Raw genomic sequence first — 14,757 nt, forward strand, 5'->3', positions numbered from 1 at the left:
AATATATATACTGTATATTAGAGCTGCACGATTCTGGATAAAATGAGAATCACAAGTGTTAGAAAAAGGTTTAGTCTTTAAGTGGTTAAACTGCCCTCATTTTCAGACCGAAGTTCATCCCTTTGATCTAAAAGAACCAAATAATACAAAGTTTCTTTTTATCTCAGCGCTGAGCAATGTTGTGATAAACGTGACAGGCTGCCTTTTTTTTCTTTAACAGCTGTCTGCTGTGAGCAGGAAACGGATCTGCACTGAATCCTGAAAATGCCGGCTTAAAGTGGTTGTAAGCCCTGTACAACCACTTTTACCTACAGGTAAGCCTATATTAAGGCTTACCTGTAGGTTCTGAAAATATCTCCTAACCCTGCATGGTTTAGGAGATATTTACAATATATGCTTGCGCCAATGTCATATGCCGACATCAAGGGCATGATCGTGCCGTTTCTAAAGGGATCGTGCCGTGACTGGCGGCGCATGCGTGGGAGTCCAGTCACAGAGCTGGAGTCCGCGGCCCCGGAAGGAAGAGAAAATGGTGCTTCTAGCCAGCAGGAGTGTTGACATTGTGGGCTTCGTTTTCAGGTAAGTGACACATAATGGGCTACTATGTGATGCATAGTAGCCATTATGCTTTACCTCTGCAAGAGGAGGTAAAACCCATCTCTTTCAGATCATGAGGGGCTTGAATCGAGATTGTGATTTTTTAAAGATTAATTGTGCAGCTCCACTGTATATACTAGAAACCCCTGAGGGCTTTCGAGCTTGCAATGATGCATATGGCAGTTAAATATTAGGGTATCTTCTTATTTATTTGCCTTTGGCAGAGGAGTTGCTATATATTATAGTGCCTGACCATAGACATCAGCTGCTAGTATTCTATATAGGAGGTAGGTGTTAATGTTTACACAGTAGCTGACTATATTATATAGCATGGGGTACCCAGGGTAGAAGGAGAGCTACACTATTTGAGTGAAACTTGCATGGCACTTACCTAGCTGCCAAAGGGGGTTTTATCTAGGGATGGTGCAGACACAAGGGACACTGACATGGTCACCCATACCTGGCAGGTAGGTAGTAGGACTCTACTGAAATCCTTTGCTTGTGTCAGTTGTACATATTAAGGAATCTTAATTTTATTTCTGTTGTTTGCTTATGAGAAAAATAAATGGATAAATGGATTTGTTTGTTCCTGCCCTAATCCTTCCTTTGCTCAACTACTGGACTTCATACTCATCACTGCATTATGTTTTCTTCTGCACCACTGGCATGGTTATATCCTCTTAGTCCTCTCTATAAATTTAGCAGAAATCTGAGCTTAAATTAGAACTATAGGCAACACTTATTTTTTTTCATTTTGTATAGAGTAAGGGAGGGTTATAGCCCCTGTCAGTTTATTTTTTGCCATCCCTGTCCCATTGCAGAGATGTCCCTTCATTTCCTGCTTCATAGCCAAATGGGAAGTGAGAGGAAATCTCTGAAAATTAGGGGAATCCTTTGCCTCCCCACCCTTCAGAACTAGTGTCTCAAATGGAAAGTTTCAGGACAGGCCTTAAACAGGAAGGGGTGTGGTCTTCACAAGAAGGGGTGGGTCATATTTAAAGTAGGGGGTGCACAAGTTTAGTCAGGCCTAGGGCAGCACAAACCTAAATACATCGTTGCCCCAGAGGCATGTTGGCACCTCCAGAGGTGGGGGCGGGCCAGCACTTATCCCCAGGGCTGAGTCCATGGCTAAAATGAGGAATCGAGAGAGCAGTGACTGGGCACCAGTCACTTTTGAATTTTTAAGATTTTTTGCAGAACAATCAAGGAGGTGAGGGTTAGAGGTCTCAGATACCATAGCAAATTACTTAGACTCTCTAGATTCAGATTCAAGTCCAGATTCACAGTACCAGAACTTTTAGGCTGACCTGGCGACACTGTAGACAGTAACTTCTCCCTCTGTTTCCTAGTCCAAGCAAGTCACTGGGCCCTTCCGACTTCTTCCTGGCTTTCTCCAGCAAGGGTCCTCCCCTGGGTCTCCCCCTTAGCACACCTTTCTCTAAAACCAGGCAGCTCCAGGACCACTTCAGACCTATCTCCACATTCAGCCTGTTAGACCCCCACACAGGCTATGGGGCCTAACAGCAGAGCTCAATACAGCAGATCCTCCCCAGGCCAGGGAAAAGAGTGATCACCAGGCCTGTCCTAAATATTTATATACTTTCCCAGTATGCACGAGTGGTTTGAACCTCCTACTGGGTTGGCTGAAAGAAATATCAATATTCATATCTCAGTCTTGTTATAGCATCTCATACAATTGCCAGTGGTACCAGTAATACCTACTGGCAGCAGTGAGATATCACAACCCAACTGAGCTTAGGGAAACGCCAAGTTAAAAACTTTACAAGCAATCTGGGCTGACTACAACCCAGGCAAAAACTAGATTCAGGCACCAGCCTCTGTTAAGGACAGGGTGGCTACACAAATATGCTTTCTGAGCTCAGACCCAGAAATTAATAAATTGTATAGTTTTGTGTCTTGCAATCCTGAAGGTGTGTTTGCTTTTTGACTATTTTATGAGCACCGGTTTCTAGTTTTAAAAAGGCTGAAGACAAGACAACCCCTTTGGAGACTGTACAGCGTAACATGAGTTGATACTTATGTTTTGAGAAGGAGAGGATAAAGACAAAATAAAAGGGCAGTACATCTAGGACAGCATTTATTCTCAGTGCACAATAAAGGACAACTTGGCAGCATACTGATGGAGTTAACTCTTCATCATAAAAAGACCTCTGCTGCCTTACTTTTGAAACTGAGAAAGGGACTGAGGACAGATTCCCCAGTTCCTTTCTCTGCAGTCCCTTTCTCAGTCTCAAAAGTAAGGCATCAGAAGTCTTTTTAGACACCTGATATTTCATCAAAGCCTCAAAACAGGGCTCCTAAAAAAAAATCATTCCTGAGAGTGTCTGCGAGTATTCTCACGAGATTTGGAGGGCAACGAGCAGGACAGCCTGGTCCTAACCAGCTGGTGACGGCTCTCTGGTGCGAATCTTAAAAAAAAAAAAAAAAAGAGTATACGAGTGGCCTATCAAGGGTGAAAACCAGAGAGCAGGACATAGGCCAGGCTCCATATCACTTCTATACTGACCATGACACGGAAAAGTGGAGAGGACCAGGCACATCAGGAAAACGTTGGTTCACAACCACAGTGCACTGCCAAAGAAAAGGGAGCCAGGCGGCGGCTGTGGCTAAGTTGGAGCAGTTTGCTCATACCCCTGCTCAGACACCACCTAAAGGGGGACAGCAGCTGCATGCCAGAACACAGCAGGGAGCTCCCTCTGATAGAAAGAGCCAAGGACAGATGACAGCAGCATCAGGGATAAAATCTGCAAGCAGCAGGCCGGACGGAGGAAGTCTGAGTCAGTCCCTGAACCCGGACCACTACTAGAGGAAGAACCGACACTGAAAGATGTCCTGCAAGCAGTCAACGCATGTAAGTTTTCTGAACTATATGATCAATTGAAAGGCATTAAGGAAGAGTTATCCTTGGTAAGCCATGATTTACAAAAGACATGTGAAAGGACAACAGCTTTGGAGGGGCGGCTTAGCTCGGTAGAGGACGATCTGAATCTGTTAAAACAGGAGATTAAAATCATGAGAGAGCAAATGGATACACATGCGTCTAAAATGGATGAAATAGAAAATAGACTGCGCAGGGACAATGTGAGGGTGGTGGGCTTCCCCGAGCGGAGCGAGGGTCTCAATCCTATAGTGTTTTTTGGAGAAACGACTTATGGAAACCTTTGGAAAAGACATTTTTTTTCACCACTTTTCTCAATTGTAAGAGCACACAGAGTGCCTTTTAGAGGATATCATAGGCCACTACTTTTTAAGTTTCTTAATTACAAAGATGAGGTAACCTTACTCAAAAAAGTAAGAGAAATGGGAAACATCCTTTATAATGGAGTAAGGATCTCTATGTATCCAGATTTTTCACCAGAACTGCAGACTTGAAGGGCTAGGTTCACAGAAATTAAGCATAGCTTGCAAAAGTTTAAAGTGACATAAGCCTTCTTGTTCCCAGCATGATTACGGGTAACAGCTCTGGGGGAACCCAGTTTTTTGATACGCCAGCTGGGGTAACAATGTGGCTGGAAGACAACAAGAAGAGTTTGAAGGCAAACTTAAAAATTTGACATTAAGATTGCATTGCTGATTATTGATAGTTTAATACACTTAATGGGGGGTGGAGCAGAGAGCCGCACTTAGGATGAAGGCACCAACAAATGAGTGGATTTTATTTCTGTGATTTTTGTCACACGGTTGTTGGTTTTTGTGGGGGGGGGGAGAGGGTTTGTAAATCAATCAGTTTGTGTATCAATGGGGTGGTATAGGTTGTATGGAATGGTCATGATAAAAGCCCTCAGGGTAAGCCTAGATGGGTGTCAAGTGGGAGAGGGGAGTGGAGGGGAAGGATGGGTGGAGGGAAGGGTGGGGGGTTGAGTGGGGATATGTGGAGAGTAGAGTCACAAATCAATCACAAAGAAGGTATAAGTGCATAATGGGTGTATGTTCCATATCATTACAAACCTGGAGGGTTTCACATTGAAAGGGAATTTATATATAGTTCAGTCCCAACTAAAAGGAAATGGAGGCACTAAGATATGGGGTGAAACTAACTTTTTTTTTCTTTTTTTTCCTTTTTTTTGTTAAGTGCAGTCTAAAAAGCTTAATATAGGCTCCTGAAATATCCGGGGGCTGGGTGACCCAGTTAAGAGAGCCACAGTTTTTGCTACATTAGAAATGCGTAGAGTGGGGCTGCTCTGCGTGCAGGAGACACACCTAGCAAAGGCTACTATAACTCAATTTAGAGATAGGAAATTTCAGTGCCAGTATCATTCTGTTTACAGCTCATACTCTAGAGTGGTGAGCATTTTAGTTGGGGGTGGGGTGGTTTTCTCCTGCAGACAGATCAGCATAGATGAATTTGGTTGCTACATTTTTTGTACTGCTCCATAGAGAACAAGATGTACGTTTTGGCAAATGTATATATTTCTCCACCATTTAAATTAGAGATTTTGTATAGATTAATGGAGTTTATGGTGGATAGGCATTCTGGTTATAGTGGTGGGGGACTTTAACAAGGTCCTGGATAAGAGAATGGATAGGTTTCCACCAGGGGTACAAATGGAAAATATGTCTGACGGTCGGCTATCCCAATTTCTGGAAGGGGTAGAACTGTCTGACATGTGGAGAGTGTGGAACCCGGATGGTCAGCAATATTCTTGTTTCTCAAGCTCCCATTCCACACTCTCCAGAATTGACATGGCTTTGGGAAATGGGGAAGCATTGCAGTTGGTAAAAAGCATAGTGTACCTACCTAGAGGCTTGTCGGATCACTCGCCATTGGTGCTGTTGGTAAACCTGGGGGGGGAAACATTCCCTGGGTGCCTAGAAAATAAGTCAGTTTTGGATGGAATTAATGGGGAAACCAGATGAGGTATTATTATCTTTGAAAGAGTTTGTAAAGTTTAATGTCAGTACAGCACCAGTGGGGGTGACATGGGACGCCTTGAAGGCTTTTCTCCAGGGTATATTGATTCAGCAAGTGGTAAAGATTAAGAGGAAATCTAGGGAGTGGAAGGAGCTTATTCGGAAGGAGGTGATAATGGCAGAAAAACAGTATGTGGAAGATGCAACTCCAGAGAAACAAAGAATATGGTTAAACAAATAGCAGATTATAGAATAGCGGTAATAAGGAAAGTGGAGAATAGGCGACTTTTTCAAAGGCAATGTTCCCGCGGAGAGGGGGAAAGTGTGGGACGCACATTGGCTCTTTTAGGTAAAACAAATTCATCTCCCTCAGTTATCCCTGCGATTAGGACGGCAAAGGAAGAGATCTCTTCTCACAGCTCAGAGATTACAGATACATTTTGAAAGTTTTATGAAAACTTGTACAAATCGCATCAGGTAGATGGGGAGGAAGAAATGGGGAATTTTTTCAAGAGATTGGAGATACCGGCCCTCTCAGGGAGGAAAAGAGAAAATATGGAGGCCCCGATAACCCTAGAAGAATTGCAACAGGCAGTGACTGGGATGGCTAACCAAAAGTCTCCTGGGCCACACGGGCTCCCGGTGGAGACTTATAAATATTATGGGGAGGTGTTGCTCCTGGAGTTATTAACCAGTTCAGATCCGCGCTATAGCCGAATGACGGCAACAGCGCGGACCTGCTTTGCCGAGACTACGTCTATTGACGTCGTCACCTGCACGAGCGGCCTGCGCGCCCCCTGCAGGGCGCGCAGGGCGCGCTCTGTGATCAGCAAGTCTATGAGACTCGCCTGATCATGGATCGGAGTAAGGAGTCGGTCCCGACCCCTTATCATGTGATCAGCTGTCAGCCAATAACAGCTGATCATGTGATGTCAACAGAGCCGGTAATCAACAATTTTTTCTCCTCGCGCTGACAGTGTGAGGAGGAAAAAAAAGCCAATCAACGGCCGTGAGAGGGACATCAGTCCCGATCACGGCAATCATCAGTGCCCACCTGTGCCCCCCTGTCAGTAATCTAGCAATAGGCAGCAGTGCTGCCTACCAGTGCCCATCAGTGCCACCCATCAGTGCCCACAGTGCCACCCATCAGCGCCCACAATCAGTGCCACAACAACAGTGCTGCACATCAGTGCCACCTATCAGTGCCACCTACCAGTGCCCATCAGTGCCCATCCATGCCACCCATCCGTGCCACCCATCAGCTCCCATCTGTGCCCATCAGTGCCGCCTTATCTGTGCCCATCAGTGCCGCCTTATCTGTGCCCATCAGTGCCGCCTTAACTGTGCCTATTCGTGCCCATCAGTGCAGCCTATCAGTGCAAACCAGTGCCACCGCATCAGCGCATATCAATGAAGAGGAAAAATTACCTGTTTGCAAAATTTTATAACAAACTATGATACATGATTTTTTTTTTTTTCAAAATTTTCCATCTTTTTTTGTTTGTTTAGCAAATAATAAAAATCCCAGCTGTGATTAAATACTACCAAAAGAAAGCTCTATTTGTGGGAAAAAAATGATAAAAATTTCATTTGGGTACAGTGTTGTATGACCGCGCAATTGTCATTCAAAGTGTGTCAGTGCTGAAAGCTAAAAATTGGTCTGGGCAAGAGGGGGGTTTAAGTGCCCAGTAAGCAAGTGGTTAAAGGTGCTGAACTGGGCAGCGGTAAAGGGGAAGCTACCCTCCTCAATGACGGAGGCTACCATAATTGTTTTGCATAAGGAGGGGAAGGACCCGTTTGGACACATCCTCGTATAGGTCTATATCTCTATTGTGCTCCGATGTAAAAATATTGGCAAAGGTGTTGGCGACCGGGCTGAATAAGAATATCCAGAAATGTATACATACTGATCAGACTGGGTTTATTCCCAATAGATCTACTAGTGTGAAGATTAGGAGGGTATATCTGAATCTGCAGACCCCAATGGAGAATGAGGGCTATTCTGTCCCTGGATGCAGTAAAGGCTTTCGATAGCCTGGAGTGACGTTATCTCTGTCGAGTTCTGGAGGAATTCGGGTTTGGGCCTTCCTTTATTAGTTGGATAAAAACATTTTATAAGTGCAAAAGTTAGAATCAAAAATGAATACTCGGAAAGGATCCAGCTCGTGAGGGGAACAAGACAGGGTTGCGCCCTATATTTCCCCTGCTCTTTGCCCTTGCGATGTAACCATTGGCAATAGCGATTAGGTCGTCCTTAGGCATGCATGGATTTCCGAGGAGGACAGGAGAGGAAAAGATCGCATTGTATGCATAGGATGTATTGCTGATTCTGGGGGACACTCAGTGTTCCCTATCGACCGCAATGAATATGGTTGAGGAGTTCGGGCAGTTTTCGGGCCTAGTTATAAACTGGGAGAAATCGGCGCTTTTGCCTGTGGACCCGCTTAGAAACCCTTTACATAGTAAGGTTGAATAAAGACACCAGTCCATCCTGAGTGAGTGTGGGTGCGTGTCTACAATTGTCCCTATCCCTGTACATTGTGTCTCTTTAAGATGCTCATCTATTATATTATTATTTATTTTAAGGTACCCATATAGCGCCATCAATTTACGCAGCACTCCACACATACATCGCACACTCACATCAGTCCCTACCCTCAAGGAGTCTACAATCCAAGGTCCCCAACTCACATTCATATACTAGGGCCAATTTTGGACAGAAGCCAATTAACCTACCAGCATGTCTTTGGAATGTGGGAAGAAACCAGAGTACCCGGAGGAAACCCACGTAGGCACAGGGAGAACATGCAAACTCCAGGCAGGTGGTGTCCTGGTTGGGATTTGAACCAGCAACCCTTTTTACCCCTAGGCAAGAGTGCTACCCACTACACCTCTGTTACCGCCTGAAATTTCTCAATTAGAAGTAGTGGAGACAATTAAATATTTAGGTATACGCCTTACGAGAGACCCCAAACAATACATCATTGATAATACAATCCCACTCCTGACTAAATTTAAGCGCAAAGGTGATATCTGGAGCCAGTTCCCTTTATCAGTGGCGGGGCGATGTATTTTTATCAAAATGATATGGATGCTGCAACTATTGTATTTGCTTCAAAACTCCCCAGTTTGGATATACAAAAAATGGTTTAAAAATATCAATGCTCTTTTTAGAGAATTCATTTAAAAGAAAGGTCTGGCCAGAATCCATTTATGTACTTTTCAGTTACAAACGAATGAGGGGGGACTAGCCGTACCACACCCCCGGAGTTACTTTTTGGCGGCACGGTTGCAGCATGTGGGGGGGGGTAATATTCCGGGGGGGGGGATGCAAGCAGTAGAATGTTGTTATTTAAAGCCCCTAATAACACAGTAGTGGAGGTGATGGAAGCAGATTCTTTCCCTTTTTGGAATCCAACATTAAGGATGATCACAAAAGTGTGGGAATCAGTCAAGACATTGATGGGGTACAGGGGATTAACAGAGTATTCCCCCTTTGGAATAATAAGAACCTTCAAGAGCTCCAGTCAATGGGGAAGATTAAAGAGTGGGAAAACCAGAGTAGAAGCTGTCTTGCCCATTTATATGAGGATAAAACTTTAAAATCATTCTCAGATTTGAGGAGGGAGTATTGTATTTCAAATCAATCCTTTTATAGCTATTTGCAGATTAGACACGCCCTGGGTGCTCAGTTCAAGACACGCAATAGAATGGAGTAAAATCCCCCTCCTTCAAAGGGTAATTAAGACAGGTACGTCTAGGGGTCTTATTTCCGGGCTGTATGCACAGATATTTAGTAGAGTCATTGAAGGGCCGGAAGCTCTTCCTAGCAAGGAGAGATGAGAGGAGGACATTGGGTAAATGACAAGGGAATAATGGAGGTGGATATTGGAACTGGGGTCATTGGTGTCGGTCTCTCCCTCACAGAAAGTATCGCACTTGTTTCTGGTACACAGAGCTTACTGCACTCCCAAAAGATTATTTATGTTTGGTCGGAGATCGGATGCCAAGTGCCCCAGGTGCCAGGAGACAGACGACCTTATACACATGGTGTGGAAATGTCCAAGGCTATTCTGGTACTGGGCAGAAGTTTTCAATACCATAAATACAACTTTTGGGACCACCTTAGAATTAGAGGCTATGCTTTGCGTGTTGGGTTATATGGAAGAAAATAGAGAGTTGGCTAGCACAACAGCAGTAGTGCTGAGGTGCTTATTTCAAGCAAGGAAACTAATAGCGCAGAGATGGCAGTCAATGGGGTCTCCATCATCTGGGGAATGGGTCATGGTTATAAATGAGACAGTGTGGAAGAAAAAAGTGGTATTCACTAAACGAGGTAACTTCAAGAAATTTGAAAAGATGTGGAAACCATGGTTGGAAGTAATGGGATACCCCCCCCCCCTTAGAGAGGCTGGCAAAGATGACAGGTGTAGTAGCTCGAGGATATTTTTTAAGTGTAGGGAAACAGCATTCATAGAGAGATTTCAAATACTGGACAAGAGTAATTGATAAGAAACTTAGGATACAATAAACCGCACCCAGGATAAGGTGGGTAGTACATGAGTGGGAGTGAATAATTGGCAAGTATGTGGAGATAGCTGAGGCGAGTAGAGGGGGGTAAAAGTGTATGAAGGAATGACGGTACGTATGAGAGGGGAGATTAAGAGGGGGAATGCGTGCATGTAGGTATGGTAAAAAGAGTGGGATGGGGGGGGGGGGGGAGTAAATGACTAATGTATGAGAAGTGAGATAAATCCTATCTTTGAATAAATATGTTGGTGAAATGTTTTAAATGTATGTTTTATAAATGGAAAAAGCTTTAATAAAGAATATATAAATGAAAAAAAAATATATAGCCTATGCCTGGAATTATTCTTTAAATTGTCCATGGATGTACAGTACTGCAGCCACCCCCATTGCTTGGATTCTGGAACTTACAGTAGGTAAGGACAAAGCCACTGCAGGACTGCTATCTAGAAAATGGGACTGTCACAGCAGTTCTGGGACACTTGGCAACTATTGGGGTAGCTTTCCTCGGCTCTGACAAAAGGGCCAATCAGGTCAGCCTGTCAGTTTTTCAGGCAGACCTGATTGGACCCTCCATTCACCCCTATGGACCAGCATGTGTTAATGAACTTGTGTCCTTTTACACCCGCATTTCTGCAAATCAAACCAGTCTGCTAAAAGAAAAAAGGAGGGGGACCTGTGCCCCTCCGTCTATGCTGATGGGATTGGAGGGCAGTTAGGTGTAAACAGACAGCCGGTCTGCCCATAGAGCAGACTGGGCTGTCTCTATCCACTCTGCATAAACTGAGTGGACACAGACCTACCATGTACCCACTCTGCTTCGATCGGTGGACAGATCTCCTACTGAGCAAAGCACAAAGGTGAGGGGTGGATGTGAAGTAATTATAACCCTACACAGGTACCATCCCAAGCAATGCAAAAACCAATAACAAAAATAGAGTGGGGTGGGACTTTCTGTGTACCTTTTAGGGATATATAATAAATATACTAAAAAATAAAAATATGATTGATCTTTGTTTTCCATATACAGATGGTTGAATAAAAAAATCACAGTTACTGTTATTTGGTCCAGGATGTGCTGGTCCTGACTGAAAAAGTCAAGACAGATAGCCTACGCGTTTCGAGGGAGCTCCTGCTTCATCAGGGCCTTAAGATAGCACGAATTTTGTACAAATACTGTAATAACCTATGAATAAGATGTTGACAGAAGTATAGATAGATATTGATAGCTATTTTGATCATCACTGACTATAAAGACAAAGGGTTAAGCAACTTCATAATAACTCAAACAACATTACAATATATTATAAAGCTAACAGATTAGAACTACATTCCATTTATTTATTTTATGCCCAACAATATGCCAAAACCAAGAAAGGAGCAAAGGGAAAAATGGATCAGTTAATACCTGTTATACAAGATTATATTACTATACTGTTATTTCACCTGTATAATGCAGTTAGTACAATCAGTCCAGTGGGGAGGAAGCCTGGGGGGCTCATGGGGGTAACCTCTGTGTCCTCACCAGGAAGGAAGAGCAGATTCCTGTGTAATGGTGATCATGATATTAATGTGTTAAAAGCAATATGGCACAGATAGAAAAAGAGGGGGGTAGAAAAGAAGGAGAAAGAGAAAGGAGGGAAAAAAGGGGGAGAGAAGGAGAAAGGAAGAAAAGAGAAAGGAGGGGGGAAATGGAAAAAGGAAGGGAAGGGGAAGTGAATGTGGAGAAGGGGGAGGGAAGGAAGGGGAAGGATGTGGGGGCTGGAAGGAAAGGAAGGGAAAGAAGGGGAGAGGGAGGGTGGAAGGAAAAGGGGTGGAAGACAGTAAGGGGAGGGAAAAGTGTGTGTATATGTGAGGATAAATGTGTGTATGTGTATATACAGTGGGGCAAAAAAGTATTTAGTCAGCCACTATTTGTGCAAGTTCTCCTACTTAAAAAGATGAGAGAGGCCTGTAATTGTCATCGTAGGTATACCTCAACTATAAGAGACAAAATGTGGAAACAAATCCAGACAATCACATTGTCTGATTTTTGAAAGAATTTATTTACAAATTATGGTGGAAAATAAGTATTTGGTCAATATCAAATGTTCATCTCAATACTTTGTTATATATCCTTTGTTGGCATTGACAGTGGTCAAACGTTTTCTGTAAGTCTTCACAAGGTTCCTCCATGCAGATCTCTTCTAGAGCAGTGATGTTTTGGGGCTGTAGCTGGGCAACACGGACTTTCAACTCCCTCCAAAGGTTTTCTATGGGGTTGAGATCTGGAGATCTAGGCCACTCCAGGACCTTGAAATGCTTCTTACGAAGCCAATCCTTCATTGCCCGTGCGGTGTGTTTGGGATCATTGTCATGCTGAAAGACCCAGCCACGTTTCCTCTTCAATGCCCTTGCTGATGGGAGGAGGATTGCACTCAAAATCTCACGATAATTGGCCCCATTCATTCTTTTATGTACACGGATCAGTCGTCCTGTTCCCTTTGCAGAGAAATAGCCCCAAAGCATGATGTTGCCACCCCCATGTTTTACAGTAGGTATGGTGTTCTTTGGTTGCAACTCAGCATTCTCTCTCCTCCAAACACGACGAGTTGTGTTTCTACCAAACAGTTCTACTTTGGTTTCATCTGACCATATGACATTCTCCCAATCCTCTTCTGGATCATCCAAATGCTCTCTAGCAAACCTCAGACAAGCCCGGACATGTACTGGCTTAAGCAGGGGGACACGTCTGGAACTGCAGGATCTGAGTCCCTGGCGGCATAGTGTGTTACTGATGGTAGCCTTTGTTACGTTGGTCCCAGCTCTCTGCAGGTCATTTACTAGGCCCCCCCGTGTGGTTCTGGGATTTTTGCTCACCGTTCTTGTGATCATTTTGACCCCACGGGGTGAGATCTTGCATGGAGCCCCAGATCGAGGGAGATTATCAGTGTTCTTGTATGTCTTCCATTTTCTAATTATTGCTCCCACAGTTGATTTCTTCACACCAAGCTGCTTGCCTATTGCAGATTCAGTCTTCCCAGCCTGGTGCAGGTCTACAATTTTGTTTCTGGTGTCCTTCGACAGCTCTTTGGTCTTCACCATAGTGGAGTTTGGAGTGTGACTGTTTGAGGTTGTGGACAGGTGTCTTTTATACTGATAACAAGTTCAAACAGGTGTCATTAATACAGGTAATGAGTGGAGGACATAGGAGCCTCTTAAAGAAGAAGATACAGGTCCATGAGAGCCAGAAATCTTGCTTGTTTGTAGGTGACCAAATACTTATTTTCCACCATAATTTGCAAATAAATTCTTTCAAAAATCAGACAATGTGATTCCACATTTTGTCTCTCATAGTTGAGGTATACCTATGATGACAATTACAGGCCTTTCTCATATTTTTAAGTGGGAGAACTTGCACAATTGGTGGCTGACTAAATACTTTTTTGCCCCACTGTAGAGGATCAGCAACAAGGACATGTGGGGAAAAAAAATTCCCAAGCTTTAATATAGGATTCTTATTGCTCAATAGTCCTGGGTCGTCTTTATTGTATTTTTCATTTCAAGATGCACCACAAAATTTCAGCTGGTGAAAGGTCTGGACAGCAGGCAGGTCAGTTAGACACCTGGACTCTTCTACTACGAAGCCATGCTGTTGTCATAGATGCAGTATAGCATTGTCTTGCTAAAATATGGAAGGCCTTCCCTAAAAAAAAAAAGATGTCTGAATGGGAGCATACGCTGCTCTAAAACCTGGATATATCAGGTATTAACTGATCCACTTGTCCCTTTGCTTCTTTATTGGTTTTGATACATTGTTGGGCATAAAATAAATAAATGGCATGTAGTTCTAATCTGTTAGCTTTATAATATATTGTAATGTCATTTGAGTTATTATGAAGTTGCTTAACCCGTTGTCTTAATAGTCAGTGATGATCAAAATATCCATCAATATCTATCTATAATTCTGTCAACATCTTTTTTATAGGTTATTACAGTATTTGTTCAAAATACGTGCTATCTCAAGGCCCTGATGAAGCGGACCTCCCGCAAAACGCGTAGGCCATCTGTCTTGATTTTTTCAATCAGGACCAGCACATCCTGGACCAAATAACAGTAACTGTGATTTTAACCCGCTATAACGAATGTTTTATTCAACCATCTGTATGTGGAAAATAAAGATTAATTATATTTTTATTTTTTAGTATATGTATTTATTAAACCCTACAAGGTACACACAAAGTCCCACTCCATTTTTGTTATTGATTTTTGCATTGCTTGGGATGGTACCTGTGTAGGGTTATAATTACTTCACATACACCCCTCACCCTTGTACAATACTATTTTGGGTGTTCAACAAACCTTCTTTCTTCTAGGGAGTGTATGTGTGATAATTAAAATTATAACTAGTATATGGATTCCACATATTTATAGTGATTTGATTGGAGTTGCATACATTGAAATGTGAACTAATATTAGTACAACTTAGATACCTAGTATAAGTGCATTTTTCTTTTACCTTTGTTCTTTCCCCAACCTCCCCCCCTTCCCCATTGTCCTTTGGGATCAGTTTGCTTGTTTAGATATCCCCCCCCCCCTTTTCATTTCTTTCAAAAATGACTGATTACTGTGGAAACACATGGATAGACCCAATGACTAAAATTAAAACAACAGCCTTAGGTGAAAATGTTGAGGCCAATGAAATCGTAGCTCTTTGCCCATTTGAAAAAAACTATTGGAACATAAATCTAGATTCTATTGGCACAGCCATTTTTTTCAATC

The sequence above is a fragment of the Aquarana catesbeiana genome, linkage group LG08 (genome assembly GCF_042186555.1).
Source record: "Aquarana catesbeiana isolate 2022-GZ linkage group LG08, ASM4218655v1, whole genome shotgun sequence".
Classification (NCBI taxonomy): domain Eukaryota; kingdom Metazoa; phylum Chordata; class Amphibia; order Anura; family Ranidae; genus Aquarana; species Aquarana catesbeiana.